Source organism: Orcinus orca, chromosome 3 (genome assembly GCF_937001465.1).
Source record: "Orcinus orca chromosome 3, mOrcOrc1.1, whole genome shotgun sequence".
NCBI classification, from domain to species: Eukaryota; Metazoa; Chordata; class Mammalia; order Artiodactyla; family Delphinidae; genus Orcinus; species Orcinus orca.
Genome location: NC_064561.1, coordinates 80254829 through 80270557, shown reverse-complemented (window position 1 = coordinate 80270557; position 15729 = coordinate 80254829). Strand labels below are relative to the sequence as shown.

At 35.1% G+C, this 15729-nt stretch overlaps 1 protein-coding gene across 3 annotated transcripts in view; it reads left to right on the top strand.

The window, feature by feature from the left end:
- Positions 1-15729, top strand: part of MEGF10 (multiple EGF like domains 10) — a 367277-nt gene that overhangs the window by 146068 nt on the left and 205480 nt on the right. For all 3 annotated transcript variants that reach the window (XM_049707232.1, XM_033405823.2, XM_049707231.1), the window contains one exon: positions 8399-8519. The gene's annotated coding sequence lies outside the window, so the exon portion shown is untranslated. The remainder of the gene's footprint in view (positions 1-8398; positions 8520-15729) is intronic.

Here is a 15729-nt window from a genome sequence, read left to right as displayed (position 1 = left end):
GGAAAGGAAACCATCAACAAAATAAAAAGAGAATGTACTGAATGGGAGAAAATATTTGCATATGATATGACAGATAAGGGATTAATATCTAACACATATAAGCAGCTCATACAACTCAACATCAAAAAACAAACAACCTGATTAAGAAATGGCAGAAGAACTGAATAGACATTTTTCCAAAGAGGAAATGCAGATGGCTAACAGGCACATGAAAAGATGCTCAACATTGCTAATCATCAGGAAAATGCAAATGAAAACCAATGAGATATCACCTCACACCTGTCAGAATGGCTATCATCAAAGAATACAGATAACATATGTTGGCGAGGATGTGGAGAAAAGGGAACCCTCATGCACTGTTGGTGGGAATGTAAATTGGTGCAGCCACTGTGGACAACAGTATGGGGGTTTCTCAAAAAACTAAAAATAGAACTACCGCATGACCCAGCAATTCCGCTCCTGGGTATATATCCAAAAAAAAAGCAAAAGCACTAATTCAAAAAGCTACATGCACCCCAATGTTCATAGCAGCATTATTTATAATTGCCAAGATGTGGAAGCAACCTAAGTGTCCATCAACAGATGAATGGATAAAGAAGATGTGGTATAGCTATATACAATGGAATATCACTCAGCCATAAAAAGAATGAAACTTTACCATTTGCATCAACATGGATGGCCTTGGAGAGCATTATGCTAAGTGAAATAAGTCAGTCAGAGAAAGACAAATACTGCATGATACCACTTATATGTGGAATTTAAAAAATACAACATACTAGTGAATATAACAAAAAAGAAGCAGACTCACAGATAGAACAAACTAGTGGTTACCAATGGGGAGAGGGGTGGGGGGAGGGGCAATAAAGGTGTAAGGGAGTAAGAGGTACAAGCTATTAGTTATAAAGTAAACTACAAGGATATATTGTACAATATGGGAATATAACAATATTTTATAATAACTATAAATGGAGTACAACCTTTAAAAATTGTGAATCACTGTATTGTACAACTGTAACTTATGTAATATTGTACAACTATACTTCAATAAAAGAATAAAAAAATGTGTGCAAAAAAAGAGGATGCGTATATTTCTCAAGTGGGTTGCAGAAGGGTCAGCAAAAGTTTTATGTAAAGATATGGAGAATAAATATTTTAGGCCTTGATGGCCATACATTGTCAGAAGTCCTTGACTGATGGTATAGCGTGAAAGCATCATGACTATTATGTAAACAAATGAGCATGGTTGAGTCCATTAAAACTTTGTGTACAAAACCAGGCAGCAGGCCGATCTGGACTTCACGTACAGTTTGCCGACTCCTGGCTTAGAGAATACGATCCCACCCAGTTCCTTGGCTTGATGTACACCTCTGTTCACCTCTCTAGACTCATCTTCTACCCGCTCCTCCAAACCTTCCCTGTGCTCCAGCCACAGGGAGCTGCTTGCATTTCCCAAGCATGTCACAGTTTCCCTGATTCCATGCCTTAGCAAATGGTCCCTGTGACTTCCTTACCCAGCTTCTTAACCTGACTCACTCCTACTCACCCTTGACTTAAAAATCACTTCCTCTCTGAAGCTGTCTCTGGCCCCTTGTGGCTGAGCTTTTGTTCTGTCTTCTCCCTCTGTTCTTTTTTATATTCACTCTGCTCCCCTGACACTCTCATTGGTCTTGTGATTGGGCACTTACTGGACTATTTCACTGTCTTCTCTTTTAGACTGAACTCCCTCTTCTCTGTAGTATGTGCTGCTCCACCCTTATAATTATGGGTTCCTACCTCCACATTTAGAGGATCAATGGAAGGAAGAGAAGGAAATAAGAGTGTGAATTTCTTATTGACTTTGTATTAGTCCAAAGAAAGTGAGAAGAACCAGAAATGTCTGAGTTTTCCTTAAATGGGCAAAGTTAGGTATTCTTCCATCTGTGGAAATGGGGGCTTGTGAGCTAAGTCAGTTTTGAGGAAATGAAGATTTATGTACATCTAGGTTTTGTGACTGTTAAATTTATGCCTGTGATGGAAGTTATTTAACTTTGACAAATGGAAGGAATCAGATGAAAAATAAAAGACGACAATGAAGAAAAAGAAGACATACCGTGTATGTTTGGGGTATTGGTAGGTGGAGTGGGTTGGAGGTGTAATAGTTGAGGTTTGGGGGCAGGAGGACACCCAGAGCGGGTGTTGAGGGAAGCAAGCCCAAGAGTGGTCTTAAAGGGTAGGGCTGGGGCAGTTACCCTGAGCCCTGGGAAAGGTGAAATTTTAGGACTCAGGGACCAGCCATATTGGACTTTCCCTCCTCTGTCTCTTTGCTTCTCCCTGCTCCCTTCCTCTATTTCTGTTTTCTCTAGATGTTTTCACCCTGCCTGTCTTTTCCTGAGCCATCCAGGATATGGTACTAAAGTCAAGGCTTTGTTACTTACATTTTCTTTTCTTTTCCGTATTCTAAAATTTTAGGATAGGTCAGTTGACTCCTTTGTTCCTAAACGAAATAGTAACAATTCAAGTCACTTCTAACTTTGAGAAATTTTCATTTTTGTCTATATCACTTGCAAGGAAAAACAAAAAGATTTCCACTATGGCTACACATTTTAGGAAAAACTCAAATCATAAAAAAGCAAAGTTAAGGATTACTCTTTTGTTCTACTTGATATTATAATTATTTCATTTAAGGGAAACAATAGTCCATATATTAAAAATTGGATAATTTTATTAAGCCATGAATGACTAACAGTGAAATTTCCATAGGGAAAAGAAAGTTATTGTTTCAAAAAAGGGTAATGGGATACAATCAGGGAAAACAACTAGGGCTGCCATCAACACCACACAGACAAATACAAATACAAGACAGTGGGTAAGCATACTGTAGCTGAGTTCCCTAAGCAGAAAAATATCTTAGAAAATTTAAAACCATGTTGTAATTGTAAGGTTTAAGAAGTGATTCTGAGACTAGGCTAGATCTTTGACTAGACCTCTGAGCACACCTTTTTCTAGTTGTGATTTAGATCTTTCCATGGGCATGTAAATACTATATGTACACTTACTCACCAGCCAGATCACATACATATCACTAATGATCAGGAGGTAATAAAATCCTCAATGGGAAATGTCACTGGACACATTTCGTTGTTAAGATTACCATTTATTATTTGGGAAATATAAGTGCTTGTTATCTGATGTGAAAATCAAACTCTTTTGCCCTAAGTAGTTCTCACTAGATGATGATGTTAGTGATTTTATGCAAACATGTTGACATTTTACCACATTATATTTCTAACAGGGTCAAAATTTCAGACAATATTTTTATAAAGAAGACCTAGGTTCTTCTTTTAGTCAACACATGGAGTTTAATGGTCCTTCACTGCAAACATCATCATTGCACCACTGAGAGCTTGTTGTGTGCATTGCATGTGTAGCAACTCAGTACTCAAGCCAGACATATGAGTGCTAATGATTACCCATGTCACAGATGTGGAAGCAGATCCAGAAAGGGCAGGTAACTTGTCTAAGGTCACACAGGTTGTGAGCCGCAGGGCCAGGATGACATCCCCGACAGTCTGGTTCCTGAGGCCACAAGCTTCACCTTCATACTTTACTTCTTAGGATTCTAATTCCCAAGTGTGCCAATTTCTAATTGCTGCAGGATATTTATTCCCAGTCCATGTCTATTTATGATCTATATCTACCTTCCGTGAATAAAACCGACAAAACTTTGTCTGTGTAAATGACCTATGTTAATGTCTTTTGGCATTAAGATACTCATGGGGAAATAGAAATTATATTGTGCAGTCTTTGTCTGGTTTCCTCATTAATGGATTATGCCTATAGGATATGAATTCAAGCAGTTGAAAAAGTGAAAGAATCATCATTAATAGCGGTACGACTGACATCATATGGCTCCTGATGTGATACACAGAGAGGGACACAATACCCTCTATGTGATGGTACTGCCAAATGTTTCACCTGAATCTAATCATGAGGAAACAGACAAACCCACATTAAAGGACATCCTGCAAAGTAGCTGGCTTGGACTCTTCAAAGGCATCCATGTCATGTCAGACAAAAAGGCTGAGGAACTCTTTAAGATTGGAGGATAAAGAGGCAGGACCAAAAAATGCAATGCATAATCCTTGTTTGGATTCTGGGTCAGGGGGAAAACTACCTATAGAGGACATTATTGGGACAAATGGGAAGTTTTCAAATATGGACTGTATATTAGATAATACTACTTTTCCTGAGTGTGATAATTGTGTCGTGGTTGTTTAGGAGAAAGACTTTGCTTTTAGGAGTTAGATGATGAAATACATATATTTACACACACATACACATATGTAGAACAAGTTAACAAAATGTTAACAACTAGTGAATCTAGATTAATGATAAATTGGTGGTGGTGTACTATTCTCACAACGTTTCTGAAGGTTTGAAATATTCATAATTAAATATATATATATATGTATATGGGAGCAGGGAAATGAGTGGGGATTTAGATAAAACAAGATTAGCTGAGTCGGACATGGTTAAAGCTAAGTGTTGAGTACGGGAAGTTCATTATATTATTCTGTCTACTTTTTTAATATATTTGAAATCTTCCCTAATGTTTCAGTCAGATTTCATGGTGCTGATTCTCAATACATGATGAACGTAAACTGCCATGACAGATTCTGTCTCTCCCTTTCTGTGTTTTGGCCTCACCCCCATTTCTCCCTCGCCCAACTACTGTTTGCCCTTGCCAGCATCCTGACTTCTCTTCCCATTTATTATCCAGACTGAAGCCAAAGGGTTTTTTTTTTTTTAATGCAAAGTTGATCTTCCCAGGCTCCACTTAAAACCCTTCAAGGTCTGCCCATTGCTTCAGGAGAAAATTTACCATCCCTGCACAGCCTGCCTCTCCTTACTCTCCACCTCCTTCCCCTAGGTTCTGGGCGCACAGTCCTTTCAGGTTTCTGATTTTTACCCCATCCTTCTCTACTCCCATGGAGAGGCTCGTCCCTCTCACCAGAATGTGCTTTTCCCTCTTTACCTCCTTAGTGCTTATTTGTTCTTCAAATATCACTTCTTCACAAAATCCTTCCTTCATCTATCTGTTTAGGGTAAAGCCCCCAGTATTGTCTTCTATGGTGGTAGGCATATTTCTCTGGTGACATTTATCCCAATTGGAATTATAGTTCTCTGTGATTGGATTAATGCTTCCTCTCTCACTAGGTTGCAAGCTCTCTCTTGTATTTTGTTTTGCTTACCATTTCTTCCATTTACCATTGTGTCCAAAATAGGTGCTTGGTATTGGTACATAACTTTTATACATATTTTTTAAATAAGGTTTTTCCACTAAAAATATTTAGAATTTTTGTCGTTATAGAATTCTGGTGTGCTTATCTTCAAAAGGATAGGAGATTGTCTCCTAAAGTTTAATTTCAGTTCTTAATTTGTTGTGATCCCTTTGACAATATAGAAACATTACTGTCATAATGCTCCTTGAAAAATTGGTTGTCACTTGGCCTCTGTTTCCTTTCACAATCAATATGACTTCATGCAAAACGATGTAGCAGTTCGCATCATTCCGTCAGTCCCCATCAAAGAAATACTGCTTTCCAAAATTAAAATTGTGAATCAACTCACAGGAGGATGTCAAATAAACAAAGAACCATTACTTATATTACACTGCCAAGTTTTTGATAAGCTTAATTCCTCTAAATGCATTTAACTTTAATGAAGGGTCATACAATTTAATAACAACATAAAATGGAATCATTTATCTTTCCAATCCTAGACATTGGGCACATGTCTTCTTAATACATTGTTTCAAAATGTGAAAGTTTTTTTTCTGTCTCCTTCAGATTCGTCTCTCCTCATTTCTATGTATGTAGCTTGGGGAGTGATCTATATGTACATGTTTAATTAAATCACTCATCAGACTGTAGTTTTCACGGTTGGAAATCCCAGGGATTTGTTGTTTCATGTTCCCGAGGCAATGATATTTACATAACCCAATAAAATTTGGTAATTATTAGTATATTAGTCAAGATTATTTCAGTCGCAAGTGATATAAAACCAAATTCAAACTGACTTTTGCAAAAAGGGGAATTTACTGGCACATGCAACTAGGGAGACCAAAGGTGATTGCTGGTTTTGGGCTAAGATGAGGATGGGGGCTCTCCTTATCTCCCCGCTTGCTTTCCTCTCTGCTAGCTTCATTCTTAGGTAAGCATGGCAATAAGATATTCATGGAGCAACAGTAGGTTATTCATGGATAAGAGGTGATCTTTGAATATTTTTAAATGGGGCAAGGGGCTCCAGCTGAGCAGAAGCTGGAATTTGGAGTCTGTCTGTGTGATTTGTACTTTTTCTTTTTTTGGTTTAAAGAGAGGTTGTATTAAAGGCCCCTGGGAAAGGGACAGGTGGGGAGGCATTACTTGGTGCTATCTCTCACATGGCTCAAGGACTAGTTTTTGATCCCTGTGGAAAGTAGAATTATAACAGATGATGAAGTCATTGTTTTTATGAAGAATTTTGTAAACTATGAAGGGAATGCAGCATGGTTTTTTGGTGTATTAAGGGCGTGATAGCTTTGAAGTGCTCCCAGGAGGTAACATTAGTGCAAGATAGGACAGCATCTCACAGAGAAACAGTGATGAGTCGAAAGTTTCATTTCTGAACACACTCTGGAGGCTTCCAGAGCTACTTAGGTGCCTGGTGCACAGAGGCAGAGCAATGCAGATTACAGTGACAATAAATTCAGCCCCTTGTTTTGTGGAGGATGTTTCTAATAAGTTTTATACGGATAGATTACTTGACCTCAAAAAGTTTCTTATAGAGAAGAAATAGTGCAGAAGACATTGTCAGAATTAAAACAGAGTGAGTGAATGTGAAGATACAAAGAAATAGGGTATTATGTGTTGACAAATATTTCAATTTGATAATTCAATAAAAATGCAACTTATGTAGCAAGTCAGTGGCATTATCCAGGGGTGTTTTTCACTTATTGCTTCTAAGAAGGTCATGTTATTGCTCTGTATGGGCTTTCAAAGACAGAACCAGTGTTAGAAGAGCCATTTCAGACATGCTGCAAATAACTGAGCAACATCGAGATTCCTCACATCGACAACACTCGTCCTGTATAAGCTCTTCTCTGGTTAAAAGCATTCAAATTTTTAAGAAACATGTATAATGGAATTGTAGGGACTTATACATTCAAATCAGTCATGTGGTCTGCAAAAGTTAACTGTAAATTGTAATCTAGGTAAAAGCCTCTGTTACTTTTGTTTGTATAAGCTCGGATCCTAAATAAAACAGCTGCCAGCAGAATGCTCATTAAAGTGGATTTAAGATTCCAAATGAAAGGTTATTGATTTCAAAAGGGATAAATACCTCTAAACCATCTGAAGTTATTAAATTACCAATCATCTGAAGTTATTAAATTACCAATTTAGTTCGTTTAGTTTTTTTTTTTTTTTACTATCTTGGTTATTTCGTAAGTAAACAGTATAAGGTGTTATGCTTGAAATGAAACTGAAAGATATCAGTCAATAGTTATTTTCCACAGACATTTAGAAATTAATGATCTGCTGAAAAATGGTGATCAGTTTTGATCTCCTTTGCTCCAAATTCCTGGCTCTTATAAAAAATATAGCCTACTTCATGTCTATGAGAAGGGAAGATTAGGATGAGGTTAGATGATAAATTTTTAGCCACCAGCATGTAGCCAAAAGAGCCTGGCTTGGTCCTATCACATTTCCCATGTATATTTATGTACTGTACCATTTGGGTATTATAATAAAAATTTTTATCTGTCCCTGGAGGCAAAATTGAGTTATATATTAAATGATTATTTTCTTTTTTTTCTGCTTAGGTATGCATGTAATGTGGTAGCATAATATATATTCCACACTTGTTTCATTCCTGCAGAGAGATAATATTTTTGCAGCTGACAGAGGAAAGACAACCTGTGCTTCCAGAATAAGAGAGAACATATTGACAGTATAAAATACAGATGTTCCCTGTGTTTTTTCTACTTCATGGTTGTATTCAGCAGAGGTTAACTTTCATGGGCATATTTCCCTATTTCTTGTTTAGGCAGTTGGACACAGAAGTCCACAGTAAATTCAGGATTGCAAAGGTGGTTTCAAGGAAAGTATTTCAAAATGTTTTCAGTGGGAGGAAAGTAACTTAAAAATGTGTTTCCCCTTCCTCCTCACAAGGGACTCTTTTCGTAAGATTGTTAGAACCAGAACAACCTTCCTACTTCTCTATAAGGAAGGAACTTGAAGTATATCCAATTTTTCTTTTAAAGAATTTTAAGTGGGAAACAAAAGTAAAATTTTCTTGTCACAGTCTAGGAAAAATAAGTGGAAACTGCTGTGACAAATATGGTATCCTAATCACATGTTTGATGCCTTCTTCTTTCCAGTTTCAGAAAGAAACAACCCAAGGAATGTAAAAGGAATATAGAAAGATCATTTATGCATCATAATCGGAAACTTCTCATCTGCATCCCTGAAGCTAAAGAGTTAGAGATGGAAATGGCACAGGTAGGAGTAAATGAAGGGGACACTGATGAGCCACTATTCACATTTTGGGTGTTCATCCTGGAAAAATTCATTCTTACTCTGTAAGAATAAGAGAAAAATTGCCAGGTAAATTGAGAAATTCAGTGGTTCAAATGAGGGGGATAAAATGTTGAGTATTCAGATTAAATAACCTCTAGTAAAACAGTTGCTATAGAATAAAGGGAAGAACTTGGGGGTGGGGAAGCTAATTTTCTTAGGTTCAAAAGCATCATATATTACTTTTGTTTGAAAAGTAAAGTAAAAATCGAGAACCAAAAAATAGATCTTAGAGATAAAAAGAAGAGTAACTATGGGACATTCTTCTAGAACTCTGAGAGTTGGGAATTCAAGAGAAAAGTTGAAAGGCAGAAAAGATTGAAGTAGGAGAAGCAATATTGTTGTTACAGAAGTTCCAGAAGGAGAAAATAGTATGAATGAATGTCAAGCAATAATTAAAGAAAAAACATTTCAGAGTGGAAGGATTCATTGTTTATATGGAGAAAACTTACCAAAGACTAGGCAGTATAATGAAAAGGAATCATACCCAGATGGTTTTCCATGGCCTGAATAATGAACAAATGCTGGAAGCAGCCAACTGTGAAAAAAAAAGGTCACTAAAAAACGTCATTAGACTTTTTATTTGCAACACTAATGCCAGAAAACCTCAGAGAAAATGTAAAGACTTCTGAAGAAAAAGCATTATGTTCCAAGAATTATAGACTGAGCCAAGCTATTATCTAAATGCAAGGACAAATGAAAACCTGGTTCAGATTTGTAAGAATTCAGAAATTATATGACTCATGTATGCTTTTTAAAAAATATAACTTAAAGTAGACCTTCAAGCAAAAACTAATCAAAATACAGAATTTAATAAAGGTAAAGCTATGTTTTTAGAAAAACGAGCAGTGAGAAGTAAATTTAGATTTAACACTAAAGAATTGTTTTTAATGTGCCTGTGAAGCTAAGTTCAATTTATAACAAAGAATTTTAGAAAGAAAAAGGTATGCTATAAACATTCCCTAGAGATGTCAGGTGAGGAGAGAGGTGGAAAAGAGAAAGTAAAATATGATAAATGTTTAATGTCAAACAAGGAGGATCCATATTTGTAACTATGAATTTGGCATTGACATTGATAAAGAATAAATTAAAAATTGTTTAAAAATTTTTTTAAAACAAAACCAATTTTAAGTGAGACCATGAGAGAAAAAAGCACATAGCCCCATTATTCATAAAGGTGCCAGTGTGTCTGTGTGTGTGTGTGTGTGTGTGTGTGTGTGTGTGTGTGTGTGGTTAGTGGGGGAGCAGCAAGAAAATACAGTGAAATGAACCAATGAAGTAAGATGCAAGGATTAAAAAGATAATAGTTTCCTCTATTAGATGTTTACTTCCAGGCTGTCATGGAGTAACTGCTACTGAATTTACTCTACCATTTAAAAACTGAACAAAATACATGGTGACAATTTTTAGGCGTTGGATAATAGGCAGTACAGGACTAGAGTCCTGGAAAGTCTGTAAATATGAGATAAGCACCACATTCAACCTTATTTTATGTCTGGGGGCACTTCCCAGGATGTGGCACAAGGAGGTGAAGCCCAAGTGAAGAACATCAGTCTCACTGAGCTGAGGAGGCAGAAATTAAAACAGAGGGGTTGTAAAGGAGGAGCTGGAATTAGCAGAATAGGATTCCAGAGAGGAGTAAGCTGTACAGATGAAGGTCTCAGAAGTCAGTGTGCAGATTCTCCTTAGCTCTTTGGCTGAGAGCTGGTCTGGGATTTACATTTATAGGTTAAGATTCTATAAGAACCTGAGATCCAGCAAGACAGCAGCTGCAGTGGAGCTAAGAAATAAATGGAAATGCCAGAGGTTATGCAGTACTAAAAGATGTTGAAGTTTTGGTCCAGTCATAGTGGAAAGACTTCACTGAGCATATCAGTCATTAAATTGAGACCTCAGAAAGGTCACTTTTTAGGAGCCAGGAGTAAGACCATATCCCATGGTTAAGGTCAAAATTAATATACACTTGCCCAAACAAAGCATAAAATGAAGCCCAAAGAATCAAGAGAATTACCCAGTTATGTAGCTGTTGGCCAGAACAAATGCTACACCTTTAAAGGAGAGACAGAAAAATCCAAATGCTCTACAATATGTTATCCATAACATACAACATTCAATAAAAGCACTACTACATATGCAGAGAAGTAGGAAAAAGGGACCCATAATCAAGACAAAAAAGCAAGCAATAGAAAGAGATCCTGAGATAATTCAGATTTTAGAGTTAGGACATAATTTTTTAAATGGTAATTATAAACATGTTCAAGAATTTAAAGGAAAACATGGACATAATGAGCAAAGAGGTGGGAAATCTCAAAAGAGAAATATAAACTATAAAAAAGTTTATATTAAAGTTTATATCAATTAAAAATACTAGAAATGACAATTTCCCTCAATGCCTTGAGATTAGACACTGCAGAATAAAAAGTTTGAAAACAGATCAATAGAAAATATCAAAACTGGAAAACAGAAAATAGATTTTAACAAATGAGCAGAGGCTCAGTATCTTATGGAATAGTATCACTTGTCCCACATGTAATTGACATCTCAGAAGAAAAGGAAAAGGAGAATGGGTCAGAACTATTTAAAGAAATAATAACCAAAAGTATTAAAAACTTGGTGAAAAAAATCATTATGCAGATCTAAGAAACTCATAAAACCCAAGGTGTCATATGTTTCAAAATATTCTTCTAGAATGGAAGCTAAAAATATTTTAAGATGGATGTAAACTGAAGGAATTTGTTTATAATAGTCACGGCACTAAGAGAAGTGCTAAAGAAAGTTCACTGGCTTGAATATAAAACTTAGAATTATAAGAAGAAATAAAGATTGTTGAAAATTGTAAATATAAATAAATTTTATTTTCTTATCTTTAAATTTTTTGAAAAGATAATTGACTGATGAGCAAAAATAATAACTGTGTTGTGGCATTTCTAACATATGTGATGGTAAACTATGACAATAGCGTTAAGAATTGGGTGGGATAAATGGAGTTAAACTGTTGGAAGATTCTTATATTTTACATGACATGGTATAATATTAATTAGAGGTAGACTGTGATAAGTTAAGGATGTGCACTGTAATCCTAAGAGCAGTCACTAATACACACACCCACATACAGAAAGAAAGGGAGAGAGAGAAAGAAAAAGAGGCAATAAAATCGAGTATTCAAAAGTATTTTATTGGCCAAAGAAAGCAGAAAGAACCAACAAAGAAACAAACATGAGATGGGACAAATAAAAAACAAATTGCAAGATGGTAGAATTAAACCCATTAAACCATATTAATAATTATATTCAATGTAAATGCACTAGATGTTCCTTTTAATATTAATAAGTTTCACAATAAAAAGGTCAGTTTGTCAACAGGATACAACAATCTTAAATGTGTATACATAGCTCCTGGAACACCTAAATATTATTAATTCAAGGATGACTCAACACAAGGAAATCCATTAATGTAATTCACTACGTAAATAGATCAAAGGAGGAAAACCTCATGACATTTCAATATGAGCAAAAAATGCATTTGCTAAAATTCAATAATCACTCGATTAAAAACAAGTAAACAATAAGTCTTGGCAAGCTAGCAATAGAAGGAAACTTCCTTAAGCTGGTAAAGGTTAGCATATACCAAGAGCAAATATCATATTTAATATAAAACATAAGAAACATTCCTATTAACATTAGAAACAAGATAAATTTGCTCCTAGCATTGTTGCTCTTTAACCTTAAATGGAATCTGACTCTAACTAATGCAATAAGACAAAAAGAATAACATATATATGTGTACATATATATAAATATTATAAAAGAAAGACACAAATATAATTATTTGCATAAGATTGCCTTGAAAATCCAAGGAAAAAATTATTAGAATCAATAAAGAGTTCAGTGTGGCTAGATACAAAATTAGCGTAGAAAAAATAAATGCTTTCCTATATATTATTGACAATATATTAAAGAATAAAACAGAAATGGAATCCATTCTCAGTAACGATAAAAACCATAAAGTGCCTAACAAAAATATAAGATTCATATGTTGAAACCTGTAAAACTATAGGAAAAAAGTTATAAGAAGATCCAATAGATGCAGATACATAGCCCCTTCCTAAATAGACAATATTTTGAGATATTAATCCTTCCCAAGTTAATTTAGAAATGTAATACAATCCTAATCATTATTATAAGACTTAACAAGTTCATTCTATAGGTCAAATGGTACAGAAAATAATAAGTAATTGCCTGGAAAATTCTGAGAAGAAAAAAAAATGGGGGAAACTTCTCTTTCAGAAATTAAAACATATTTGAAAATATAACTGTAAAAGTATAAGGTTGGTGCAGGTAAAGGCAAATTATTACAATAATTACTAAGATTGAATAGAACTTAGAAGTATACACTGCTATTTCACATAATAGTTAAAAGCTCTGAATCACAAGCCAGGCCACATAGTAGCTGTGCATTCTTGGGCAAGTTAAATAAACTTTCTGTGCCTTAGTTTCCTTACTTGTAAAATAGGGACCATTATATCATCTATATCTTAGGATTGTTGTGAAGATTAAATAGATTAATACACATAAAGCCCTTAGAAGAGTGCTTGGAATATGGTCAGAACTATGTAAGTGCCAGCTGCTATCAATGATAACAATGGTAAACAAATCAGTTGGAAGACATTGAGGTACTTCTCAAATCAAGGTGAAGTTCAGTTACCTATTTTGAAAGAAATACAATTGGGGGTAGCTGGTTGTCCATTTTGAGATATATAGTTAGACACATACCTTACACCATACTCAAAGAACTAAACATAAAATTATCAGATGAAAATATAGAAAAAACATTCATAAGCATGGGGTGAAGAAATTGTATCGAAGATATAAAATATTAAAGTCATAAATGAAAATCGTCACATATTTAAATATATAAAAACTAAAAACAAAACAATGTACACAAAAAAACAACATTAATAGACAACCCACAGCCTGGGAATATATTTGTATTATATTAATAAAGGATTAATATAAATACAAATCAATAGGAAAAAGACAAACACTCCAGTAGAAAAATTAACAATACATATGAAAAGCAATTTACAGAAAAAGAAATACAAATGTTCAATAAACTCTACAAAATGTGCAAACTCATTGGTAAATTAATGTGATGCATTTTCATCAATTTTCACGTGATTAGCGAACATATAAAAGCTTGGTAATACCCAGGGTTGATAAGGATGTGGCAAAGGGGCACTTTGATACTTTGTTGGCAGGAGGGTAAGAGGACAAACATATTTTGGAGGGAAATTTTTCAGTATCTACTAAGATAAAAACTACCCATTTTTGTTGACTTAGCAATCCCATGTTTAGGAGTTTATTCTAAAGACTACCTCACATGCACATGGACCTAAAGTTTTATGTATAGGAATGATCACAGCAGGAGTGTTTATTATAGTGAAAAATGGGAAAAAGCCAAATATTCATCATCAGAAGATCAGTTAAATAAATTATGGTAAAGTCATAATGTTGAATAACATACAATTATTAAAAAGGATGTAGTACATGAATTTCATATATTTTTAAAAGATTTATTTATTTATTTTTATTTATGTTGTTTTTGGCTGCGTTGGGTCTTTGTTGCTGCACGCGAACTTTCTCTAGTTGTAGCGAGTGGGGCCTACCCTTCGTTGCAGTGCGGGCTTCTCATTGTGGTGTCTTCTCTTGTTTCAGAGCATGGGCTCTAGGCGTGCGGGCTTCAGTAGTTGCAGGATGCAGGCTCAGTTGTTGTGGTTCGCGGGCCCTAGAGTGCAGGCTCAGTAGTTGTGGCGCACGGGCTTAGTTGCTCCGCGGCATGCGGGATTTTCCCGGACTAGGGCTTGAACTCGTGTCCCCTGCGTTGGCAGGTGGATTCTTAACCACTGCACCACCAGGGAAGCCCAAATTTCATATTTTTATTATATATAAATGGAAAGTGAAAAAAAAGTAAGTTTCAGGATAATTCCTCTTATTTTTTACACACACATGCACACACACGTGTGTGGGAAAGCATAGGAAAAATACTGAAATGAAAGTATTATACTAAACTGTTAATCATGGTTAACTCTGGGATGGGGTGAGGGAGATACAGCTTCACATTTTTAGTCTTTATTCTTAGGTACAATTTTAACTTTTTTAAATGAAAGCATGCTCATACACATCTCGTGTAATAAAGAACAATGAGACATAATAGAAGAATAATGACTTGAGAAGTTGAAGAAGCACCAGGATGCAGATTATTTTCTCAGTGAACGCTCTTAACTTAGCAGCTAATCCATGTAACCTTAAAACTGTTACAGAGCAAACATATGAAATATTTGAGCTCACTTAATATGGCTAACATAATACTGAAACCAAACCTGACAAAGATAACACATAACAAAGCTACAGTTCAAGCTCATAAGCACGGATGCAAACATTTAAAGTAAAACACTAGGAAATACAGGTAACACACGATATTGAAGTAATGTTTATTCCATAAATGCAAAAACGTTTTAAGACTATGACAGTTCTTAATGTTTTTCACAGGTTAGAAGAGACAGGACACCTGACTGTCTAGAGGCCCATCACTGATCCATTCATTCATTCATTTTACAAATTTCTGTTGAGCCAGGCATTCTTTTCAGTTCTGGCATAAGACCAAACACTGATCCATACCACTAGGAACATACGTTGTAAAGAGAATAATAGATAACTAGACAAATGATAAATGATAAATAATAAAGTATGAAGAAGTATTTAGATAGGAGAAGTACTAGAAATAGGAAAAAGAGATGGTCAAATTTTTACCTGAAATCAATAAAAATAATATTCATGTTGGAGAAAACTAGGATTATTTCCATTCAAGTTGAAAGTAGTACAGCCACTCGCTCCCACTCTTAGAGCTGTATTCAACAAGTTCTAACCAATGCAATGGGATAGCTGAAAGAAATGTCATACATATTTGAAAGAAAAATTATAATACACAATTATAATTGTACATTTATATGATTATCTACCTAGAAAAAAGACAATCAGTTAAAAAAAATGAGACGTGTTCAGTAAGGTGGCAGGTTACAAGAAAAATATAGAAATAAATAATGTAAATAATTCATATAAATAAATAAAATAAATAT